Source organism: Scleropages formosus, chromosome 1 (genome assembly GCF_900964775.1).
Source record: "Scleropages formosus chromosome 1, fSclFor1.1, whole genome shotgun sequence".
Classification (NCBI taxonomy): Eukaryota; Metazoa; Chordata; class Actinopteri; order Osteoglossiformes; family Osteoglossidae; genus Scleropages; species Scleropages formosus.
In genome coordinates, this window is record NC_041806.1 from 46,238,938 (window position 1) to 46,262,312 (window position 23,375).

The 23,375-nt window shown below is 46.1% G+C and overlaps 1 protein-coding gene across 1 annotated transcript in view; it reads right to left on the minus strand.

The window, feature by feature from the left end:
- The window catches only part of LOC108928562 (exostosin-1), a 175,001-nt gene that overhangs the window by 85,647 nt on the left and 65,979 nt on the right, over nt 1–23,375 (minus strand). The window lies entirely within an intron of this gene.

Consider the following 23,375-nt stretch of genomic DNA (forward strand, 5'->3'; position numbering starts at 1 on the left):
ACACACACAGGCCGATTTGCAAAGAAGCCGGGCGGAAACACCACCTCCGCGTACGACGCTCCCCTCCCGGCCTGCCGATCCCCCTTCCACGACCCTGCGAGGATTTCATCGAAGAAGCGGGGGAGCGATCACTTTCAAGGAGGAGGAATTAGGGCAGAGCTCGGTTTTAATGATTCATTACCCAACAGCTCCGCTGTGCTGCGGGAGAATGTGCTTAAAAGTCACAGCACAACCAAGGTGACTGGTGCATTAATAATGGATGCGTTAGAGTTTCGTTCCCTTAATGACAATGCTCGGATGTCAGCGAGGGGGGCGTGGCCACAGTACAGCGCATGTCGACTGCCAATAAATACCACTTTACCGAGCAAGAATCCAGTGCGGGTTTATGGAAGACGGCATTCGTGTTGCACTTGTTTGTATTTTTCTCTCAAAGGAACAATAATAATCCTGACAGTCTGTACTGCTGTTTGGGCTCAATTTCGCCTCATCAACAGAATGATTAATATGCAAATTGAGGGAAATGCTTAGATTCACCCGCTTTCGACGTGGCGGGCGGTGAAGTCGCGGAATGGGGCCTTCGAGGAGCCATCGAGGAGCCATCAAGAGGGACGTTGCGGTGGTTTCTCCGAAAGATGGAGGAGGGCGGAGGGGGGTTCTCAGTAGCCGGACAGCCTTCTGTATTTTACGTGACCTTTTCCTGTTTTGTACTTCTTTTAGTTCCTGAACTTTGTGATGTGTTAAAAGAGCAAACTCTCCAAGGTGTTTTGGGTATTGCTTGCAAAACCTCACTTTTTTACATTGAGAACTTTCTGCTCTTGGACTTCATCCTGTTCCTCATCCAGCTACTCCGTTTATTCAGTGGGGTAAGTTTTACTGTATCAATTCAGGGTAAGTACCTTGAACAAAGGTACTACAACAACAGGAATGGGATTTGAACCTGGGATTTTTCGTCTGCAGGGAAGCACCCCTAACCACTATGCCACCTGCAGACGTTAGAGGCATCGATGGGACGTACTAACCCACATCGTCTGACTGGCATAAGAGTCTAAAAATTCTAAATGTACGCTCAAGTTGTGCAAAAAAAAAAAAAAAAAATTGTACGCTGCAGAAATACCACAGAATGCATCAAAAGACCCCATGTTGTGTTAAAAAAAAAACACTTCCCACTCCATGTGTTGCGTGCTGATGTCATTTGAAGCTCCGCTCAGCTGAGGCAGGCAGAACTTTCAGAGAAAAAGCAGATTTCCAACCTTCCTGGATGGGCTCGATGCTGCCAGGCCCAGTGTGTCACACCTTTGGAGAAAGTTCCGGAAAGGGACTGGCTGTCGCTGATTTCATTCACACCAGCAGGCCGCCCAGTTCCTGCAGGAGCATGGTCTCTTTGGCAGAACAAGATCTGTTCGCACGGAAAAACGGCGTCACTGTTACAGCTCTTTGGTTTAAATTCATCACCGGATCCTCTGCAGAGCACAAGGCACAAGAAGACAGAATAAATGGCAGTTCATACTGCAGATGCTTTTATTTCTTCGTTCATCTCATATTTCCCAGAAAATGACAGCTTTTCGTCAGATATAGTATATCGTTTGCGTGTTTCAAAGAAAGGCCGTGCTGGAGGGCCCTGTACACGCAGGTGCACGCGGAAGTGCGACTCGGTGCAGCGATGCTCCCGCTCGAGACGCGGAGGCGGAAGGCCTGCACCGCACATCTCCTCGCATCTCCTCAGGAGGCGCCAGCTGCCGTCGGCATGAACCTGGTGCGAGCCCAGAAAATGAGAGTTTGGCTGGGCGTGCAGCCGCCTGCTCGTGAATATTCATGCGCTTGAAGGCACGGGTACATTACGAATTGCTCCCGGTCCCGGTCCCTGGGGACATGTGCTGTGGGCGCCAAGGGGACACTGCTGCAGGGATTGACGGGGACTGACCTCACGCTGCTATATTGCTCCCTCTGCGGTCCGTGTGTCTTTAGAAGATGATGCTGATGTTCGGGACTGACTGTGCAAAGCCAGGTCACTGCCTCTGTGGTGCAGGTGTCATGAGAAGAGGCTGCTGATGATAGAGATTGACCACACACCACCAGGTCATTGTCTGTATGGTCCAGTTGCCAGAAGATGAGGACCGACTGCATACCTGATGGTCATGGTCTCCGAGATCCAGCTCAGGTCAGAGGAGACGGCTGCAGCCGGTCGCTTGCAGATTGATGCTGTCAGAAATTACAGCCGTGACCCTGGGGGGGGCAGGTTACGGGACTTGTCCGAGGTCCTACCCTCCAGCCCACCGCACGCAATTCCCTTTGCAATCCCCCCCAAAAAATCTGCGATGCTGTAATGAAAACCTGAAGGTCGGTCCAGGGGAAATAATAGGAAGAGGAAACACTGCAATGACTAGTATTTCCCTGACACCACTCTCAGCAGTAACTTACAACACTAGATACACTAGGCTACACCCTATTCCACTATCTACCCACAGCAGTGTAACATACTCACACACTATAGGCAGTTTAGAGTCACCAGGTTACCCGAAATGCATGTTTTTAGTCTGTGGGAGGAAACCAGAGCACCAGGAAGTCATCTACGAGAACAGGAGGATGAACATGCAAACTAAGCCAGATTGAAACCCACATCCAAAGCCGCAGGCCGGACGCTGTGAGGCACCAGCGCTACCTGCTGCACCACCGTTTCCTTGTCTTTAGCAGCTACTTAATCGATGACACTCGATTTTGTTGTAAATTCGTTGAACCCTTTTGCAATCATGTAAGTGCGGTTATCTTTTATTTAGAGGCAAACACGAATACCGCAGCCGCCCATGACATTCACGCATTTCCCATCATGACCAAAGAATGTCCCTGAATTCGTTCAGCAGTGCCTGGAGTCACTGGTGCCAAAATCCACACAAATTCGGACCAAAGTTCCGCATCCAATAGAAGAGAATCCAAAGAAGAGGAGAAGTCGTTCACAAGGATGTCAGTGTTGAGAAAGGTCGGAGGGCATGAGAAAGATGATACGCAGGAATTAGCGGATGGAGGGATGGGGTCGGTGAGAAACCCATAATCATGCGAAACCTGTGCTTTGGACAGGAAGGGCTGCTTCAGAAAGGACAGGAGGACACAGCTTGGGCGTGGATTTCCAGCCAGCTGCTCCCCAGTGAACTCTAACAGCTGGTGTTGTACACTCCGCTGGCAGCTGCTACTTGTTTTAATTTTGGATCAATAATTGAACGCCGCGTCTGCGCTGCAGGAGTGCGAGGCTCGAGACGAGGGATATTTTTACTGCGGGGACATCAGGAGCGAGTGGCACGGGGCGCTGTGACATCATGTCTAATTAAGTGGACACGTTTAATGGAAGGTAGCACTTTTACACAGCGTGCCCTTTAAGCGCGGGCTGACCCTCAACTGTCTGTATCTACTGGCAACAGCTGGACTACAACATCTGGAGGGGGTTAAACCATATTTATGTGCTGAACCTGACCACAGTGGGTACCCAGGATGCACAGGAGTCAACATGCTCTCTCAGAGGCTCGGGACGCAGGGATCACCGCTTCCTTCAACAGCCCCCACGCAGGGCAGCCTGATCCTTTAGCCGCTCGTCTTTTTCCGTTCGCCTCCCGCCACGTCCCCAGTGGAAGGTCACGGGGCTCCTGTGATACCTCATTGTCAAATAAGGACAGGCTGGATCGCCTTCCTCTGTCGAAAGACTTTCACATCCAGTTTGTGCCTCTCCAGTCGTGCTTTTTTCCACGTTTCAGAACGGAATGTGGAAACACAACCAAAAACAATTGGAATGGACAACATGATTTCTAGCATAAACACTGACCATATGCCGAGCGGCCTTTTATTGGTTTACACTTCACTTGGCCTTTGTGCCCTGCTGTTCGAGATCGGCAGCGCTCGAACCGTGGGAACGCAGACCAGACAGCGTTTTTATTTGGGAATTGCGCACAAGAAAAATGCACACATTTTTCACAATTTAATGGTTGGAAAGGCCAAATACCAAACATTTCTGCTGAAAATCATCTTAATCTCAGTTTTTTCTAGAAATGCTGAATGTCAACCGAGTGGTTCAACAGACACCAGAATGTCAGGTGAGCTGTTATGTACCTTAACCCTAACGCTACGTACCCTAGCCCTAACCGTGACGCTCACCCTAACCCAAGTTTGGTGCCTCCAAGATGACTGTTACAGACAGTCATGCTGCTTAAATCTCCTACACTTCCTTAAAACTAGTCTCTCTTTAAAAAGTAAAGGGTAATTTTTCACTGGATAGGAAGGGTAGTGTTTCTAATTAATTTCCAGAGGTTGCAGTTTCTTCTTTCAATATTTATGCATTGCTTGCAATTCATGTTTTGCGGAATTATCTGAGGACTTTTCCCCCAACGTACCAATGTACCTCGAGGTATTTCATGAATACGTTAACGAATTACATGAATTTTAAAACGAGGGTCTATGTGCCCTGGGTCCTGGAGAGACCAGTTACGAACTGCGAGATGGAAAAGCCAGATGTACTGGTATTTCACAGGAAAGCGCGTGTGGGGGCACCGCCTAGAAGCCGATGGGCGAATCGTCTCATGCGGGGCTACGGTACCAATAGGAAAGCTAGCGCGGAAGGGCCTGCGGCTTCCAGCGTCGCTCTGCAGGCTGTCGATACGGAGCGGCGTGAGACACGGCGCTCGGCTGGTCGTCCTAACAGCGCAGAGCTTGGTTAAAACAAAATTCAAGAGTAAACAAGGGTAAATGATGAAGCTACCGGTGCAGGTAAATGAGCGGCACGGAGATAAAGGCCGGGTTTGAACCCTTTAAAAGACAAGTGAGTCCTGCCGGGTCAAGGCAACTGTAGACATTGTATGAATGATGCTGTGCAGCAGGTGGGGTTGGGGGGCGTTGTGTGGCGTGGCGGTTCGGACTCTGGCCTTGTGGTTGCAATGCCGCTCTGCTGCGGAACCCTTGGCCGCAGCACCTACTCCGAACTGATGCAATAACTTTGTACGCCACCTTGGACGTAGACGACGGCGGAATAAACGCCACTGCAGTAGACGCTGTACGCTTCTATAGCGGTTTAAAGTAAACACAGCTGACAGAACTTAATCTCATTTACAACTCGAGCGAAAAGCACAGTAAACTCATTATTCGACGGAAATTTGAACTCCATAGAAAAAACTAAAACTACTGGAAAGAGATTAAAGAATACACGCAGAGTGGGGCAAAAGCCTTTGCCGTATTAAACATCGAGTCACAAATTACCGAGGCCTTTCCAGTGTTTCTCGGACGGTTTACATCCGAGTCCAAATACGTGAGGATATTTGCAGGAGAGAATAAACAGCGAAGTTCCTCATAAACAAAGAAGAAGGAGCCAAAGCGGCTCTTTGAGCCTTTTATTTCCAGGCTCTTATCAGTCCTGTAAAAAGCGACCCAAGGAAGCGGGAATTTATTGTGGAATTTATTTAGAGTCGTTTGAAATCCACCAGCCCTTGCATTCATCCCCCAGAACCTCCCAGAATCCTCGACAAATGGATTTGAGAAAACCATCAGCGAGTGGAACGGTTATTATGTAATGGGCTGGTTTTCCACGGTGGTCCGTGAGATTGTGATCAAAGCTCGAAGCTTGAAGGGCAAATCGAGAGAAGTCCCTCATCAGAAAATCCCATCCATAAACCCTAAATAATAATTACTGCGAAAAACCATTTTCTTCAGCAAAATAAGAAGTGCTTTTATTTTCAAATCTGAAGTTGATTAACCTCGAAAGCAGTCCACTGACTTTATGTAATAAATGTGGGATACATACTTCAAGAATGATAAGACAAAAAAATTATTAAAAGGACTAATTAACAGCTGAAGTGGCATGCACAAATATGAAATAAATTATTAATACAGAATATTACAGACAGCTGCTGGATGTTCACTTTGTTATTAAAAAAGTTTTATTTCTGGTCGGGATAATTCTGGGATAACTGACATGACATTTTTAGATGTAGAAATAATAATAATAATAATAATAATAATAATAATAATAATAATAATAATAATAATAATGAGTCTCTGTTGCGATTCCTCGGGTGACAAAAAGCTGTGTTTTCCTTAAAGTCTCCGTGTCTGTATGTCTGACTGTCTCTTTCTTTTTCTCTCTGTCTCTCCCTCTTAGGTGACACTCAGATGCTTCCGGAAGCTGCAGGTGTGTGTGACATGTGGAGAAGGATCCCTGCTGCTCACCTGACATCTGTGTGAAATGTGTGCGCTGCTGATGTCTGAGGCTTCCTGGTTAAAGCTACTTCACCGACAGCCAAGGATGGCAAGTAGTAATCCGGTAAAAAGCGTAATAAAAAAGCTCCTATGTTAAAAGAAAGTGGCAGCAACGTTGCAAATGATGCTTGGGAAAACCAGTTGTTTTCTGAAAAGCTTTTGGTTTCTTTAAAAGATATTATTAGCTTCCCATATTTTGGTGAACGCTAGAAAATACACACACACACAACTGGTACTACTGCTGCTTAGTTACCACCAGTATTAAGGGTTAAAGACACGGTGAGTCCATGTAATTCATTACCAATGCATGTCAAATCGTTGCAAATACACATTACAATTACACATTTCACAAAACAATTGAAATATGTATTTCAGTTATGAGTATCTGAAGTCCTCCACTCCATAAAATACATGTAGTCTATTTTACTGAATTTGTAACAATTTGGATCATGTTGGTTTCTCTTGTGACATTAAGTATAGTGGACATTAATTATAATTTTGGCTCTAAATGCCAGCCATAATTTTGGCCCATTATTTGTTTAAGGTGACACTGAGCTGAAAGCCAAACACACCAGTGACATTTACCATGAACCTCTGTATTTGTCAGTATTCTCCTGGATTCTGTGCACAGCAGTAACAAGCACCCCAGAGAGTCGTTTTGCATGTTGATTAACGGACGGCATCGTCTCCGAGAGCGTCTGCGGTAATGAATCTTAACTCTCCTGGGTGCTGTCTGAACATTTGGGCAACACTTCCTCATCTAAGCCTGGGACACACATCTGGTGTCTCCCTCCCCCACGCTTCCCGCACCTTGTCCTTCAGTCCGAGGAACCGAAAGGCGAGAAGACGCGGGTGCAGCGGATGCCAGAAGAAAAGATGGACAGGTTAAGAGAGAAAGAGAGGAGCAAATACAAAGACGGAGGCGTGAAAAATGGGGAGATGAAAAAGAGATGAAACACCGAGAGATGAACAGATGGAGGGGTGAAGAAACGAAAATTGAGCGATGACAACATGGACAGATGAAGAGATGAAAAGACGGCGAGATGGACACTTGGCCTGGAGCACGGCGAGGATCCTCTACATGGATGCCGCTGATGAAGGTACTGGAGTGAGAAGAGCCATCAGAGCCCTCATTAGGAGGAGTAGAAGCACTTGTGAGATTACAGGAACATACACACACTGATAGCCTCTAAAGTGCTCGTTTAATTACATTTGCCAAATTACTCCAGTCCTTGGAAGCGTAACACGCTCTGCTAAACGCTGAAGATACAAACAGCTTCTTACAAAAAAACTGCAGTATGAATTATGAAACTCCTGAACCACTTGAGACAGATGTTACACAGCCGAGGGCAGCAGAGGGGCACGACCGGGCCGCTCTTTGGACTCCAAGGGCATTCGTTCTTGTCGGCCTGGTTGCCACTGATTTGGATTCACTGCAACAACTGCTGTAGGACAGCAGGTGGCACAGGGGTAAAAGGTGCTCACAGCTGGTGGAGTAGTGGTTATACCTGCTTGCTTTGGACTCGAAGGTTGCGGGTTTAAATCCCGCCTCCAGCTGTAGTACCCAAGGCAAGGTACTTACCCTCAATTGCTCTAGTATCTATACCGAGCTGTATAACTGGGGGGTCTGGGGTTCGAGTCCTGCTTGGGGTGCCTTGTGGTGGACTGGTGTCCCATCCTGGGTGTGGTCCCACCCCCTCCAGCCTTATGCCCTGTGTTGCCAGGTTAGGCTCCGGTTTGCCACGACCCTGCTCGGGACAAGCGGTTTCAGACAGCTTGTGTGTGTGTGTAACTGGGTAAATCATGGTAAGTAGCTGAACAGTGCAAGTCACTTTGGAGAAAAGTGTCAGATAAATGAATACTGTTTAACGGTGGTAGTTAACCTGAATTGTTCCATTAAAATACTCAACTGTTAACAGGAAACAGTTTAACCGCAAAACCGTACCGTGCAACTGAAATAAAAGTGCTGGCTAAGAAACAGGAATAACAGCGATAATAACAATATGATGAGTTCATGCAAAAAATGGATGCTTTAAAACAAACAAACAAAAAAAAAAAAAACGAGTCCATGCTCGGTTATCTTGGGCCGGGGAGGTTTGTTGACTTGGATTTCGGTCTCATTCTCCTGCAGCGCTTCCTGTCTATTTATTTACAGCCGTGTGAATAATTCAGGAAGGGCGCTTGTGGACGGCTCAGATCCGCCACTTTTCTATCTCCTCGTCATTAAGTGGTGTTTACAGTTAATAAAATGCGGCCGTCGCCGGAACGGGACTTTGCAGCGGTAAATCAGGGACGGGATTTTGTCCCCCCGACCTGATTGTTACCCCGTTAACAGAGATAACTCAATTAACCGCCATTCCACCATGTGATACAGGGCGGCGAGGAGGCCTGCTGTTGGGTAACGTCTCCTCACCCCAGCTGGAGAAAAAAACTGCGGAACAGGTCCTGTTTTCATCCGCTGCCTGGAAAATCGGCATTTTATGAAGGTTGCTGACTAACAGAATAACGCTTTTCTCACACGTTCCGGCGAGGCTGTAGAATTTCTCATTTTTGTTCTTAACTCGAACCTTTCGGGTTCATTTGAAGTACACCTGCCACCGCGAATGTGTAACGTCAGGTTGTATTTTTCACCGTCGCCCATAATGCGGTGAACACCGCATTTAATCAGGTTTCTTCTGATTTCATTGCGAGCTAATGACACTTTGGCGGGATGCACTCAACTCAGAAGGCAGCCTGACCCGACGTAGCTCCTGTAACACATTACACTGCCAGTTGTGTATCTCAGTAATGTGATTTCGGGTGCAGAACCACACCTCCGTCCACAGATGTCACATCCAGTACACGAGATTAGCCGGATGCTCTTGCTGCTGCCTCTCCTCTCCTCTCCTCTCCGCTCCTCTCCTCTCTTCTCTCCTTTCTCCTCTCCACTCCTCTCCGCTCATCTCCTCTCCGCTCCTCTCTTCTCTCCTTTCTCCTCTCTGCTCATCTCCTCTCCTCTCCGCTCATCTCCTCTCTGCTCCTCTCCTCTCCGCTCCTCTCCTCTCCTCTCCTCTCCGCTCCTCTCCTCTCTCCTTTCTCATCTCTGCTCCTCTCCTCTCTCCTTTCTCCTCTCTGCTCCTCTCCTCTCTCCTTTCTCATCTCCTCTCCTCTCCGCTCCTCTCCTCTCTCCTTTCTCCTCTCCGCTCCTCTCCGCTCCTCTCCTCTCTCCTTTCTCCTCTCTGCTCCTCTCTCCTTTCTCATCTCCGCTCATCTCCTCTCTCCTTTCTCATCTCTGCTCCTCTCCTCTCTCCTCTCCGCTCCTCTCTGCTCCTCTCCTCTCTCCTTTCTCCTCTCTGCTCCTCTCTCCTTTCTCATCTCCGCTCCTCTCCGCTCATCTCCTCTCTCCTTTCTCATCTCTGCTCCTCTCCTCTCTCCTCTCCGCTCCTCTCTGCTCCTCTCCTCTCTCCTTTCTCCTCTCTGCTCCTCTCCTCTCTCCTTTCTCATCTCCTCTCCTCTCCGCTCCTCTCTGCTCCTCTCCTCTCTCCTTTCTCCTCTCCACTCCTCTCCTCTCTCCTCTCCTCTCCGCTCCTCTCTTCTCTCCTTTCTCCTCTCCTCTCCTGTCATCTCCTCTCTCCTCTCCTCTCCTCTCCTCTCCGTTAATAAGCCAGGCTAGCCTTTCTCTGTCACACATTCAGATGCAAAAAGCAGTGGACTGTTTTGATTTTTGGCCAGATGTCCAGCAGGAAGAGAAGGTTCGATGTGTTGCAAAAGGCCGCGATGGTAGACAGAGAAAGAGGCTTTTAGAAATGCGCTTTAGTCTCTCCATCAAGTGCGATTCGCCACGGCCTCCTCGCCTGGCAGGAGCGGCACACCTGTGTCGTTTCTCGCTGGAACTGCTCGGATGCATTTTTTGCACGAGTGTGTGTGCGCACGGGTTTGTATTTGCCCTTCGCCAAGGGGCTGAGGCTCAGGCGCCGTGAGGCTCACCTGCCCCCCGGAACGACCCGTCGTCACCTGTGTTAATGACGGCGCTGCGCCGCACAAGCGCAACTTCAGCAACCCCGAAAAGAACCTGCGCAGTTTACTCGGCGGAGACCTCGGCGCACCCGGCAGGGAGCTGGGCCTTCATACAGCGAGCGAGAAGAGTGGCCTCTTCGCGAGCTGCGGAGTCATCATTAGAGGCAGCTGTGTTGATGCTCTCGCTTTCTTGTGGGAAAACTGAAAGTGCGCACAGCGAGTGTGAACTACCATGACGAAGCAATTTCCCAAGAAACAACAAGATGCAAATCCTTTGCAAAATGCAACACCCCCCCGACCCCCGCCCGAATCGCTCTGCAGCAGCAAACGAGGCTTCAGTTATTTAAATAAGATCTATTTTTAATTTAGATTGGTTTCCTGCAGTCTGTAGTCCATTTCATTTCAATCTCCTCCAGTGGAATTAAAGCTTTTAGTGTCTCGTAAATCTTAAAATAACAAAATATAAAAAACAAATTCCCATTTTATACATGGAACTATTTAGCTTAAACATTGATTCCACACTCTCTATCTGGCTTAATCACACTTACATCATTCTGTAACACTTAAAATTAATGAAATATTACTTTTTTTAAAACGTCCACATTATCATTTCGGTATGCAAATTTATTTCCTTATTTAGTTAAGGCCTTGTTTACTCTTTTTAAAACTTTTAACGTGTGAAGCAATGGATTCATACAGTGTTTGTGCTCTGCATCTCTCTAGAGGATTGCTCCCGTCCAAATTTTTCTTCTTCTTAAACCTTCCATCTTCTCCTTCTTTTTCTTCTCAGATGAACTTTTACGTTTGATTCGATTCCGAAGTTGAGTACGACTGGCGTGGCCTACTTACGATGCCTTCAATCCTCTCGGCGGTAGAAAGTGTCACTGTCTGAGGGACTGACATTGTGATATTAAGCACTTTTGGTTTTTTTCCCCTCTCCCTCTCTGACCTGAAGGAGCTCCGGGTTTCGAAGACACCCCCAATGACAGGCATTAAAGGACCTATGCTCTCCATGTTGTTACCCGACCCAGGCCTTGGCTGGAAGCTGTAGTACAAGTTTCTTTTAAATATTGCTTTTGTTTTACTTGGCAGTATTTCTGTCTTATTTTGTAGAGAAGTGGGATTTGACATTTGACAGAATACACATAAAAGTCTGTGAGCAAAATCATCTGTTGAGTTGACTTGCTTGGTGGCTCTTTGGGAGTGTAGGAAACTGGAGGAACACTCAACATAACCAGGAGACTGCACGCTTGACAGCTTCTGAGCAATTAGACTGGTCTTTCAGTGTGTGTGTCTGCATATTTCACTGCCACATTTTGCTTATATTGTGACGATGTTCCCACTAAACAAAATACATTCATTCACAGAATGAGCTTCAAAAGTAAATCTAAAAAGCTTTGCTATATTCCAATGGTTTTCATCATTCTGAAACCTTGGGGTTGGTTGGCAATATGTGACAATGACTGTGAGAAAACATCATGGCACAGCAATGAGGATAGGCCGACACGTCCTGCAACAATGAAGATGGGGTTTACACCGCCCTACAGCAACAAGGATGAGTTGACACTGTCCTACAATGACAAGGGTGAGTGACACCGTCCTACAACAAGGATGAGCTGACACTGTCCTACAAGAGTAAGGATGAGTTGACACCGTTTTACAACGACAAGTATGAGTTGACACCGTCCTACAATGACAAGGATGAGTGACACTGTCCTACAACAACAAGGATGAGTTGACACCATCCTAGAACACCGAAGATGGGTTGACACCGTCTTGTAACAACAAGGATTGGCTGACACCATCCTACAGAAGTAAGGGAGAGGTCCAGCGCCATTCTGTAGCAATGAAGATAGTTTATTGATTCTTTCGCAACAGTTGTTGGGTTGACAACATCTTAGAGAAGAGGATGGCTTGACATCCATTTGGTTAAGCTGCCATCATCAAGCAGCAAAAGGTGTGAAACACCATCATTCATCAATGATGAGGATGAGCTTATATCATCCAACAGTAAATGTCTGACAGGGCCAGAGGCAGCAAGTGGCAGCTGTATTGACAATACATCAATACTGAAGGCCCAAGGACCCTCGTTACTCATTACTCCCTCGCTTGTATTTGACCTTGAAGAGATCTTGAGCAGAGCTGGGGGTGGGGGGCATGTAATAGGCACTTTCTGATCAGTGCTGTTACCTGCTCCATTATTCAGTACAAGTTGCAGGGAGGATTTGTGCTCGTGCCTGTCGATAGCCTTTGGTAAACAGTGTTGAACCAGCTCACCCTTCCATGAACCTCACCTTTGTCACCCTCCTCAGTAATGGATGCCTCTGTCTCCTAGATACAGAAATTGCTCCAAAACCAGTTTCCGTTTTCCCTACCCTTCCTAGAAAGGGCTTGCATATGACACAAAGCCTGTTAACTGCTAGTAAGTCAGTTTACTAACCACTGTTTTACGTTTTTTACTCACCTGCAAATGTTTCTTCATTCCATCAATGACTGAATACTGACTGAAGCAATTCAGGTGGAAATCTATTTTATACAGATAAAAAAAGATAGAGAAAACCTGTAACCTTCTGGGCTTCTGACTCCACAGAGCCCACCGACGCTGCCAATTCAAGAGATGATTTGCTCTGTGCTGTAAGGGGAACACAGTCTGAATTTAAACAACTTCCACCGTTTAGCCTCTACGGCCTCGAGTAATGATCTCGCTTAATTCAAAAGCTGTGTCGTTTTCATCTGCTGACAATTGTTGGAGTTATTTATTCATTTTGGCAGATGAAGTAGAGCTGGTACATGCCTATGCACAACTGGAGCTCATTCCAAAAGGCCCACAAAGAGTATTGCAGTACAATAATCAGCAAGAAATTTGAATATTTTCAGTTGTAACACACCCACTAATGGTGTCCTTACTTTATGACTACTGTCACAACTGGTGTATCTTTTGTGGATACATTGGTTTGGATGACATGTAAAAATGAGTATTTGTTCATTATTATACAGTAAAACATGTCTGTGTTCGTTTTACGTAAAACGGACACGGGCGTTACAGACACTGCAATAAGAGGGATTTGAACCCAGGTTATTTAAATAGCAGGCAACAATTCTAAGCAGTACATCACCTACTGCCCCTAAGTTATGTATGAATTGCCTCGGTTTTTCATGCTGTCCTCGAGCATTAAAAACCTTGAATTTCATATCATTTGAAGTGGGATTTGAGCATCTCGACAGAAATTCTACTCATCAGCAGAGGGATCCTTGACCCCGAACAGTCCTGCTTTCACTGCTACCATTACTTATAAATAAATAAATAAATATGGTGCACATGATGAAGATTTCCGGTCATAATAAAAGCAGGATTAAAAAGCTTCCATCTGCACTTTTTGAGCCCACACCCAAGGCGCCTAAGCCTCTGAGAGACCAGAAGTGAGATGACGGATGATTTCACCCAGAGTGTGTTGTGGTAAATGTCAGTGCTGCTTCTGTGAGACAGTCACTCATCATTTCAAAGTATTTCACGTCTCACGTTTATATAATCTCGGTGAAACAGATGCCACATTAAACACCTTAGTTTTAATAGCACATGGACCTTAAAAACACTGAAAAAAATTACATTATTTATTAAAAAAAAATAGACTTTAGAAAATGTATCCAAGATAAGACACATTTCATGCCACCAAATTTCCCTATAAAATATATTAATCGATATTTCATTATCAACATCTGCTGCATAAAAAAAACAGTTTAGCAGATACGTTCATCCAGTGTGACTTGCATGTTTTGCAAGTTTCTAAAATTTTTGAAATTTATGCAACTGGAAATAGAGTTTTGTTGAGGAAATTTAGTTAGCTGTAGCGCACTATATCAAGGACTCAAACCACTAACCTTCTGGTGTCTTCAGGTAGTTAACGACTCTGACGCCTTCATAACAGTTTCGACAATGACACTGGAAGATGGAAATAGAGTGAGAAACCTTACATAAAAATCAGATGGATGGAGTCAATCACAGCGACAATGGACACACCACACTACTAAGGACACAGGTGGAGAACAAAACATTCTAGAGGAGTTCAGTCTACACGGTCACCATAGACTCAATGACACTTTAACATTACTATGCCATCTTCACACACACACACACACAGTCTGAAACCACTTGTCCCAAGTGGGGTTGCAGCAAGCTGGAGCCTAACCCAGCAACACAGGGCACAAGGCAGGAGGGGATGCCAGTCTGTCACAAGGAACCCCAAGTGGGACTTGAACCCCAACCCACCGCCCCCACTCACACATGAATAAACAGCATATTTATTTGTGCTACCCCAAGTTAATGGTTTTATAATTTTTTCTTAAATGCCAAGTAATGTATAAAATTATTCACGATAACTCGATTAGCTGCAGAAAACATCACACTCAGCGGCTCTTTGTTAAACACTCTCATTGTCATCTATTGTCAGTGTTCCAGTTGTATTTCTCTCTTTTGTCTGCCTTGTGAGCTCAGAGCATCCTTAATTGGCACGTGTGATGGTCCACATGCACACGCATGCACTCACACACCTTGCTGTGAAAATCCATGCGAAAAGCAGTTCAAAGAGGGTTTAATTCTCCAACCTAGCATGTGTGTGCTTCATAATACCACAGCATGGGCCCAATTTAGAAGTCCGTTCCAGGGAGAGAAGAGCTCCACTCTACACAGGCTGCCTGCAGGCCATCGAATGGTAAAAACATCAAAAGAGTCCGCAGAACCTCAGCATGGACACACTATTGTACTTTCATAATGAATATTGATAACCTGATACACCCCAAAAAGAATATGTGTCCTCTAAACAAATATTCATGAAAGGCACAAATCTTTACTGCAAATAGGAATGTGGTAGATGTGCCCCGACTGATGGTAAAGTGAGTCCTGTACAGTACCACATATTGAACTGGCTCGCTTCTCCAGGGGTGAAACGTCAATGAACACAATGCATACATTTAAAAATGTTTCAAAAGCCTTACCTTTATATCATGGAAACAAACTAGTAACACTTACTGTAAATAGCTCTTTACACTGCATGTATGTGAAACCTGGACATTGATGAAGTGGGACAGGAAAAACATGGACTCGTTTGAACTGGGATGCCGAAGGAGACTTTTAAGGACACAGTGAATAAGCAGAAATCAAACAGATGGATGTTAGATCAAACAAAGGCAGAAGTCTCACTGGAAACAGAAATAATGAGGCTGCGGTTACCGTACAATGGACACATCGGAAGAAGATTAGATTCTCGTGAAAAGATGATGATTCTTGGAAAAGTTTGAGGAAAAAGATGAAAAGACCAACCAGGTGTATGGACTCAATCACAGTGACAATGGACACATCCCTTTCAACACTTAGGACACAAGTGGAGGACAGAAGGTTCTGGAGGCACTCCACGAGGGTGTTAAGAGTTGACTGATCAGCTGAGTCGCACAATCCGCTTTCATCCTCCGGCGATCATATTTTCTTCCTTTGCTCATGCCTTCCTTTCTAGTTAAATGTTACATTTATTCATTTATCACTTTTCTCCAAAGCAACTCACATGCTCTTTATCTGTTTGTAAACTTGGGTAACTTCACTGGAGCAATTTAGGGTAAGTACCCTGTTCAAAACTACTGCAGCTAGGGGTTGAATTTACACCTGCAATCTCTGGGTCTAAAGGCAGCAGCTCTTACCATTGCACTACCAGCTTCTGTTAGTTAGTGAAGACCATTTTTCACCCATCATTTTTCAGACAAAGCCATTGCACTGCATCACTCAGTTTCCGGCCACTGGCTCACACCCTCCAATACCACACAGATTGTGAAGATGCACTGATTTGGAGCTCCTATAAGCAGAGGGCAACGTTCTAGTGAAGCCTCCTGAATCCATGTCTGACTGAACGTGTCCACAAGAGCTGGGGTGAAGCTTCAGTGTGGTTTTGTTCTGTAGAACACACTCTGGGATGCAGTGACACTCATTCTGCTGGGGCACTTTTTTCTTCTTGTTATCTTCATTCAGCAGTGATATATGCCTTGAGTCACAAATTTAAATGCTGCTCTACTTCCCTGGATGAGAAAGCCAGGTTTAGATATGGCCTTTGCTGCACAATCATCATTAAGTCGCAAGCAGACGGGAGAAGCTTAAGGTTAAAATATTTCTCAAGAACTACCCGCCCTTGAATAAACTAATTTTGCTCATTAACAAGGCTTAATCTCCTTATTAAAGTAAATTAAATGGGGATGGAACGCGACTCTTTCAACCTCTCTCGCTAATTGCTGATACCGCCCTCCAATATGGAGGCGTAACCTGAGAGGACAGTCGCTTCCACATGCAGACCACATCTCTGTTTCTTGTCCGTACGACTTAATTTGCCGCAGGCAGTAGACAACGCATGGAGATTTTTGTGCTGCTCGGAGGGTGCGAGGCCGAGATGCGCGGCGAAGTTTGCTCTGGATCACTCTCCCACTGAAAGGAGGATCTTCGGACAGGATTACTGCTTCGGCCGTGATGCGCCGCGTATTTCATCCTCCCGCTATGACAGCGATAGGTGGGTTTCCCTTTACAAAGACACGGCTAGCCAAGAGAGGTCAATCCAGTGGCTGATCCTCTACAGCAACCCATGCAGATGGCTTAATGCTCTTAATTAATGAAACATGAGGCCCTTCCAGGCACTCCAGGACCGACTTGACCTTTGTCGCTTTCACTGTGAAAAGGAGAACACGCTGGAAGTGGCCAGCAAGGGTGATGACGGGTGGGCGAAATCTTTATCCGACTCTGGCCTGATCATCCGAGGAAGAGAGAAGAGAAGAATCAGGAGAGTGACCCTGAGAAGTGGGAGTGGGGGGAGCACAGTGTACCGGATTCTCCATTTACATACAGTGATTAGCGGAGCATGGTTGTAGGGGGTAGAAACGAGTGGGGCGGGCTGCACTTCATCCCGAGGAGCGTCCCCGGAAGGCGCCGCACAACAACTAAACCGCACACATAGCAAAGGGTGCACGTTGTCTCTTTAGTCTTGGACAGATTGTTTACTGCAGTTGCTCCCCATGCACTCTAGTCCCAGGTGTCCCCCTCCTAATGCCACTGCATCACCTGGGGACCACGCACTCGCACCTGCCTCACGACTAATGCATCCATTTCCTGTGAGCTGCGCTCGCTTCGCAGGCTACGCATACGTGCAACCCCCAAACGCAGTACAAAAGATTCTGCATTCTTTAGGCTGCGGGATCGAGGCCCATTCACTTATTTAGCGTCACAGTACTGTGTGCTCAGCTTCCAGTGTGGGTCTGTAGTAGTTTGCACACGGTGGAAACACTGATGCGAACTCTGATGGACACAGGCGTAGTCTGGCGATTCTCCTAAGGAGCCTACAGAAGAAGGAGCAAAGGGGGTACAGACCCCACTCCAGTCTGGCATGACCCCCCCATGTGTGTATCACTGCTGCAGTGGATGAGAGCTCAGGGACAAGGCAATACACACACACACACACACACACACACACACACACACACACACACACACACACAATAAGAGGTCTGCTCTTGCTATGTCTCTGCTACTCATTGCTGTTACACAGACTGGGATGCCCTTCACTTCCAAGTCAGAAGCTTCTCAACAAAAGGTGAAAAAGTGACCTTACTCCCTGCAGGGAAACTCCACCGCTCTCCGCCACCTGCTATCGCAACCACAAATGGGTGGGAACCTCACTGCCATCCCATGATGCACTGCTCCTCAAGGTTCTTCATCCGTACACATAGGAAAGTGGTGGCACTTCACGTGCCGGGGGCTGCTAGGAAGGACAGTGGTTAAGAACACACAGTGACCTGACACACAGTGGAAGGCCCCACTGTTGTGTCCTTGATCACAAATTATTTTACCGAGTTGATCCTGCAACATATCCAGGTAAAAGAGGTAAGACCTATAATCTGCTTTACATTATGTCACCTAAGTAGCTAACATTACAACGAGACCTTTAATCTTAACGCACCAGCAAATGTGGCATTATTGCAAATATTGAAATATCCACTTGGATTAATAAAAGTTAACTGTCAAATTTTTCTGTGATATTCCTCCTTCTGTTCATCTGAACAATCATTTGCAAGTAATGCATGTAATTCTGTGTGTTGTAGACTAGATGGATGGAAATGTGCTGGTTTGTTGTACACCTGACAGGACATTTAGACAGATATTTAACCCAAAGCTGAGCATCAGTGCAAACCGGCGTCGATGAGCAAAGCGGATATGCAAATAAATGCAAATAAGTGGCAATATGCAGCACTGAAGAAAAAAGTAAAAAGTCAACAGCTTACCAACGCCAGGAAAAGCCGAGAACGTGCGAGCCGTTGACAACAATGCAGAAAAAGATGCAAAGCCTTTCAAGACAATAACAAGATTAAAAAAATGGGGCAAGGAGATGGGCTGTCATGTTACACTTATCAGCGGGAAATGCTGTTTTCATGACACATTTCTGTTTCTTCACAGGATGCAGAGCGGGAGGTTGAAAACACACGGATCACAGTTTCCCACGGGCCACTGATTAGAAAAAATCATAATAAATAAGATAAAGAGCAATACAACAAATTGTTTTGCGATTCCTGGGATGAGATACAGGACAATGGGCCAGTGGATGTAATCGAGTAAACACAAGTAACACGTACTTTGCTTGTCCTGGGTAATTATGAGCCTAGAACACAAGGACAAATCGCATGCACAGTAGGATGGGACGAGGATGGACGCTGCCGGAGGACACTGGTGTGGACTTGGAAGAGAAAGGTCACTCTTTCCTGAGGGACGGACGAGGTCGAGGGGACGGTGTCTGGATGGTCAATTGCTCCCTTAAGCCTTTGAAGATTTCTTGTGTTATTGAGTGTGCATGTGATGAAATTCCTGGGTTCGGATTCCGCCCCGTCGCGGAACCCCTCAGCAAGGCAGTTACCCTGCACTAATCAGAAGACCTAGTAAAAATACCTTTCCGTACAAATGGGAAAATCAATGTAAAGTTGATCACTGTAGGTCGCCTTGGACAAAGGTAGAAGTGAAAGTCAAAAGTCTCTACCAAGCAGCAGATGAGCCAGGATGCTGAGAAATGGGCAAATGGTTGGTGGCCGTTTGAGAAGCAGGCTGCGGCCTTGATGACACGGCTCTGTGGAATTGCTCCTCGTGGAGTCGGTTCGCGTGACACCGATAGGATTGTCAAGATGAGCCACGGTCCACGGAGGTGGAAGGGCTCTGTGTCTGAGAGAAGCCCTACGGAGCTCCTCGCAACCTCTGTCTCTTGCTTCCTTACAAAGAGACAACATGTCAAGAAACGGAGACCCATTCGTGTTTTAAACTGCCCCATTTTACCATATTTTCTATAACCATAAATTGGTCAAAGTTTTCGGGGAGAATCGTGTCCCGAAAAAGTGCAGGTTATCCTTAGGTATCTGCTGAAACAAAGCCAGCGAGGTGAGGGCCTCCCTCAGGAATGTGAGGGGAGAAGGAGAAGGAGCGGCAGGACCCCGAACATGTACAGGGTGAGTTATGACACAGCTGTGATTACACCGAGGAAAAGTTCATCCGGCAACCTTTGCCTCCAGCACGTCCATCTCCGGAGCAGAGCGGACCACTCCCTCCCCCCGGTGTCTGCCGTAGTTACAGTACCAGCGCGATGATGCTGTGCAGCTGTCAGGAGAACCTGCTCTGCTGGTCATGGCCAGGGTGAGAAATGTGTGCCCTTTCTCCGTTCCTCTCGAGTCTAATTGACTCCGGGATAAAGGATGGTTGGAACTCACACAATGAAACAGCTAATGGCCATTGATTAAAAGTCACTTGACTTTTTACTAATGAGAGCGTTACTACAGCAGTATACAGTTAGTATTGTACGTCGCTTTCGTGGCAGAGATCACTAGAAAATATCATATCAGTATATACTTACATTGACATTTATTCATTAAACAGACGCTTTTCTCCAAAACGACGTACATCTCAAGAGTTCTTACCGTCATATCATGTACTTAACAACAGACATGGTGCTCAGTGATATATACCACATGGCATTATATAAAGGATGACAGGGTGATGCAGTGGGTACTACTGGTTCCTCACAGATCCTGAGCTGTGGGTTTGAATACGGCTCAGTCTGTGTGGCGTTTGCATGTTCTCCATATGTTCACGCGGGTGTCCTCCCGCAGTCCAACAATGTCTTTTAGGTGAACTGGTGACTTTGAGTGTGATCATGTGAACGACTGCGTGTGTATAAGTGCCCAATACCCTAGATGGACTGGCATAACCTGCTTCATGCCCAATGTTGACAAGATAGGCTCCGGACAACTGAAATCCTGGAATGGATAAGTGGTTATAAATAACAGATGGATGGATTGTATAACGTAGTTTTTTTTTCTGCACTGTGAAATAATTACATTTACTCACTTCGCAGACACTTTTCTCCAAAGCAGCTTCCAATGAACTCTCTGTCGTGTTATCAGCCCATACACCTTATTCACTGTGGTGACTTACACTCCTAGATACACTACTTACACTGGGTCACTCATCCATACATCAGTGGAACACACGCTCTCTGTCACTCACACACTATGGGTGAACGGCGTGTATTTGAACTGTGGGAAGAAACCAGAGCACCCAGAGGAAACCCACACAGGCACGAGGAGAACATACAAACTCCACACAGACCGAGTGGGGACCAAACCTATGCCCTCTCGCACCACCGAGGTGCTGTGAGACAGCAGCGCTACTCAGTGCCACCATGCCACCCCTACACACTAGTAATCGCTAATTAACCATTGGGTGCTGCAGTAACTCATGGCACATCGCTTGCTGCGAATGCAACTCAATGACACTTTGAAAAATAAAGAAGCTCTCTTCTGCGTGGAAGCTGTAGAACATTCCACTGGTGACCTACGTGGTGCTATGATGCTGTGCCCTGTAGTTTGTCTGAAGCTCCTCTATACAAAGGGCCCAGTTTTCCAAGAACCTTGTCACAGGGATTTGCGGGGTCTTGCCCGTTATCTGATACAGGAGCTTTATCTCCCTGACCTTCACCCTTCAAGGTGGCCGATCCGTCAGGGTGTCGGCTCCCTGCGGCCCCGCAACACGCGACCCACATGTACAATTCATGAGACCTCAGGGCACAGTATCTGTTTGGTGAATTTAACCGTTCCTGACATTATGTTCTTTACACACCGGATGTGGGAGAGTTCTGCTCACCGCAAGAGGAGACCGATGGTCGGCTTTGCCAAAATTATGAGTCTGTGTAGAGGAAATTGTAAGGGATTGTGCTGTCCAGCTGAACTCAACTCTAAGTAACCACTCGCATGGTTCTCATGGTATGGGAGGGCATAGAAGTGGTTTACCATTGCCTTCTTCATTCAATGAAGAACAAGCAAATGCTGCGCATACACCCTGAGCTGGATTTGAACCTCTACCCAAATGCACAACTCAGGCATCGTGAGGCGCTGGTGCAAAAAACTGAAGCTGTTTAAAAAAAGTGAGGTAGTCAGGGTGATGAAAAGCTCCTCGGTTGGAGGACGTTTTCCCGGGCTTTGACATGTCACCAAGGAGATGATGCTGTTGAAACAAACAATGGAAAATGGAATAATAAAGCATCAAGTCCCCTTCGTCTCCCCAGAAAACTTTATAATTTATTTTAGTCATAATACATCATGTTCTGATAGCCACAGGATTTTCCATTACAGCCCGCTGTCGTATTGTATTGATCAGCGCGGCAAAGGTGAGGATTAGTCATCTGAAAACGATGGTTCTCATTACCATGGGAACGCTGGGAAGTCCAAGCGTTTCTCAGCGAAACCATACAGAACTTAGCAAACAAAGCAAAAAAAAAAAACCTCAGTCTTTGAGCCAACAGCAGTCACTAAGTCGGGATTAGCGATGTCGGAGGTAAGTGGAGGAGAATGATGTCTTCCGTGGAGGCCGGGGGGGCGGAGAAAAATATTCCCCTAATATTCAGAGGAGTTAAGATCTTCGTAAAGGAGGCTTGATATGTGAAACATGAGTCTCCCCACAAATAAACTCAACGATGGTACTAGGAGGAGATGCTCCACCTTCTCTGTATGATCGGAAGACCCCTGTTAGAGTATTTCACCACGGTAAATAAGGCATGGGCCTCCTGCCTGTTCATTAGTGGGGATGCATTAGAGGTAGGATTTGAAAAATATGTGTACCTTTGGTGGACTGACACTGGCCTCTGTTTTGGTAGCATAGCGGTTAAAGTTACTGCCTTCGGCTCCAAAGGTCATGGGTTTCATCCCCACCTCCAGATGTAGTCCCTTTGAGCAAGGTACTTACCCTAAATTGCTTCAGTAAAATTACCCAGCTGTATGAATGGGTAAACAATTGTTAGTTGCTTTGAAATGTCAGCTGAATGAATAAATGTAATGGAAATCTCTCTCCCCAAAACAAAGGGTTATCACAACAGGTAGCACTCATGATGACAGCTGGTAGCATAGTAGTTAGAGCAACTGCCTTTAGACCCAAAGGTTGCAAGTTTGAGTCTCACCTCCCCCTGTAGTACCCTTGTGCAAAGTACTTACCCTGAATTGCTCCAGTAAAATTACCTGGCTGTATAAATGGGTAAGTAATTGTAACTTTAACACTGTAAGTTGCTTTGGAGAAAAGTGTCAGCTAAATGAATAAATGTAAATGTTTGTCAGCCATTCATGACAGAAGCAATTAAGTGATCAGTTAAGTTAATCTTTTCAGGATGGAGCACAACCTTGGATATTCTCTTAATAATTCCAAACGCGGTTGGGAATGAAGGACCGTAGAGAGGAAGTCCCGCAGTTGAGGACACGCTCTGCCTGTATGACACATCTGGTGCGATTTTAGCCCTGCTGAAACACCCCTTAGTGTAATGAGCACTAAAATTCATAGAAGTCCAAAGCCAAATGGAAAAATGTGTGTATATACAGCTTCTTCTATCTGGCAGAAATGATACTGAGTTGCTGCCGTGTGAATGTCTATCTACATATAATATGCGGGACCACACAGAAAACTCCATAAAGAAGCGGAAAAAAGAAAAATCCTCGTCCTGAAATATAAAGAGCTGGAGAAACAGGACGTGGATTGCTTAGATCTTCCTGCAATTTCACCACAAAGGAGAAGAAAAGTACTTTTTGTTCTGATTATAAATAACAGATGC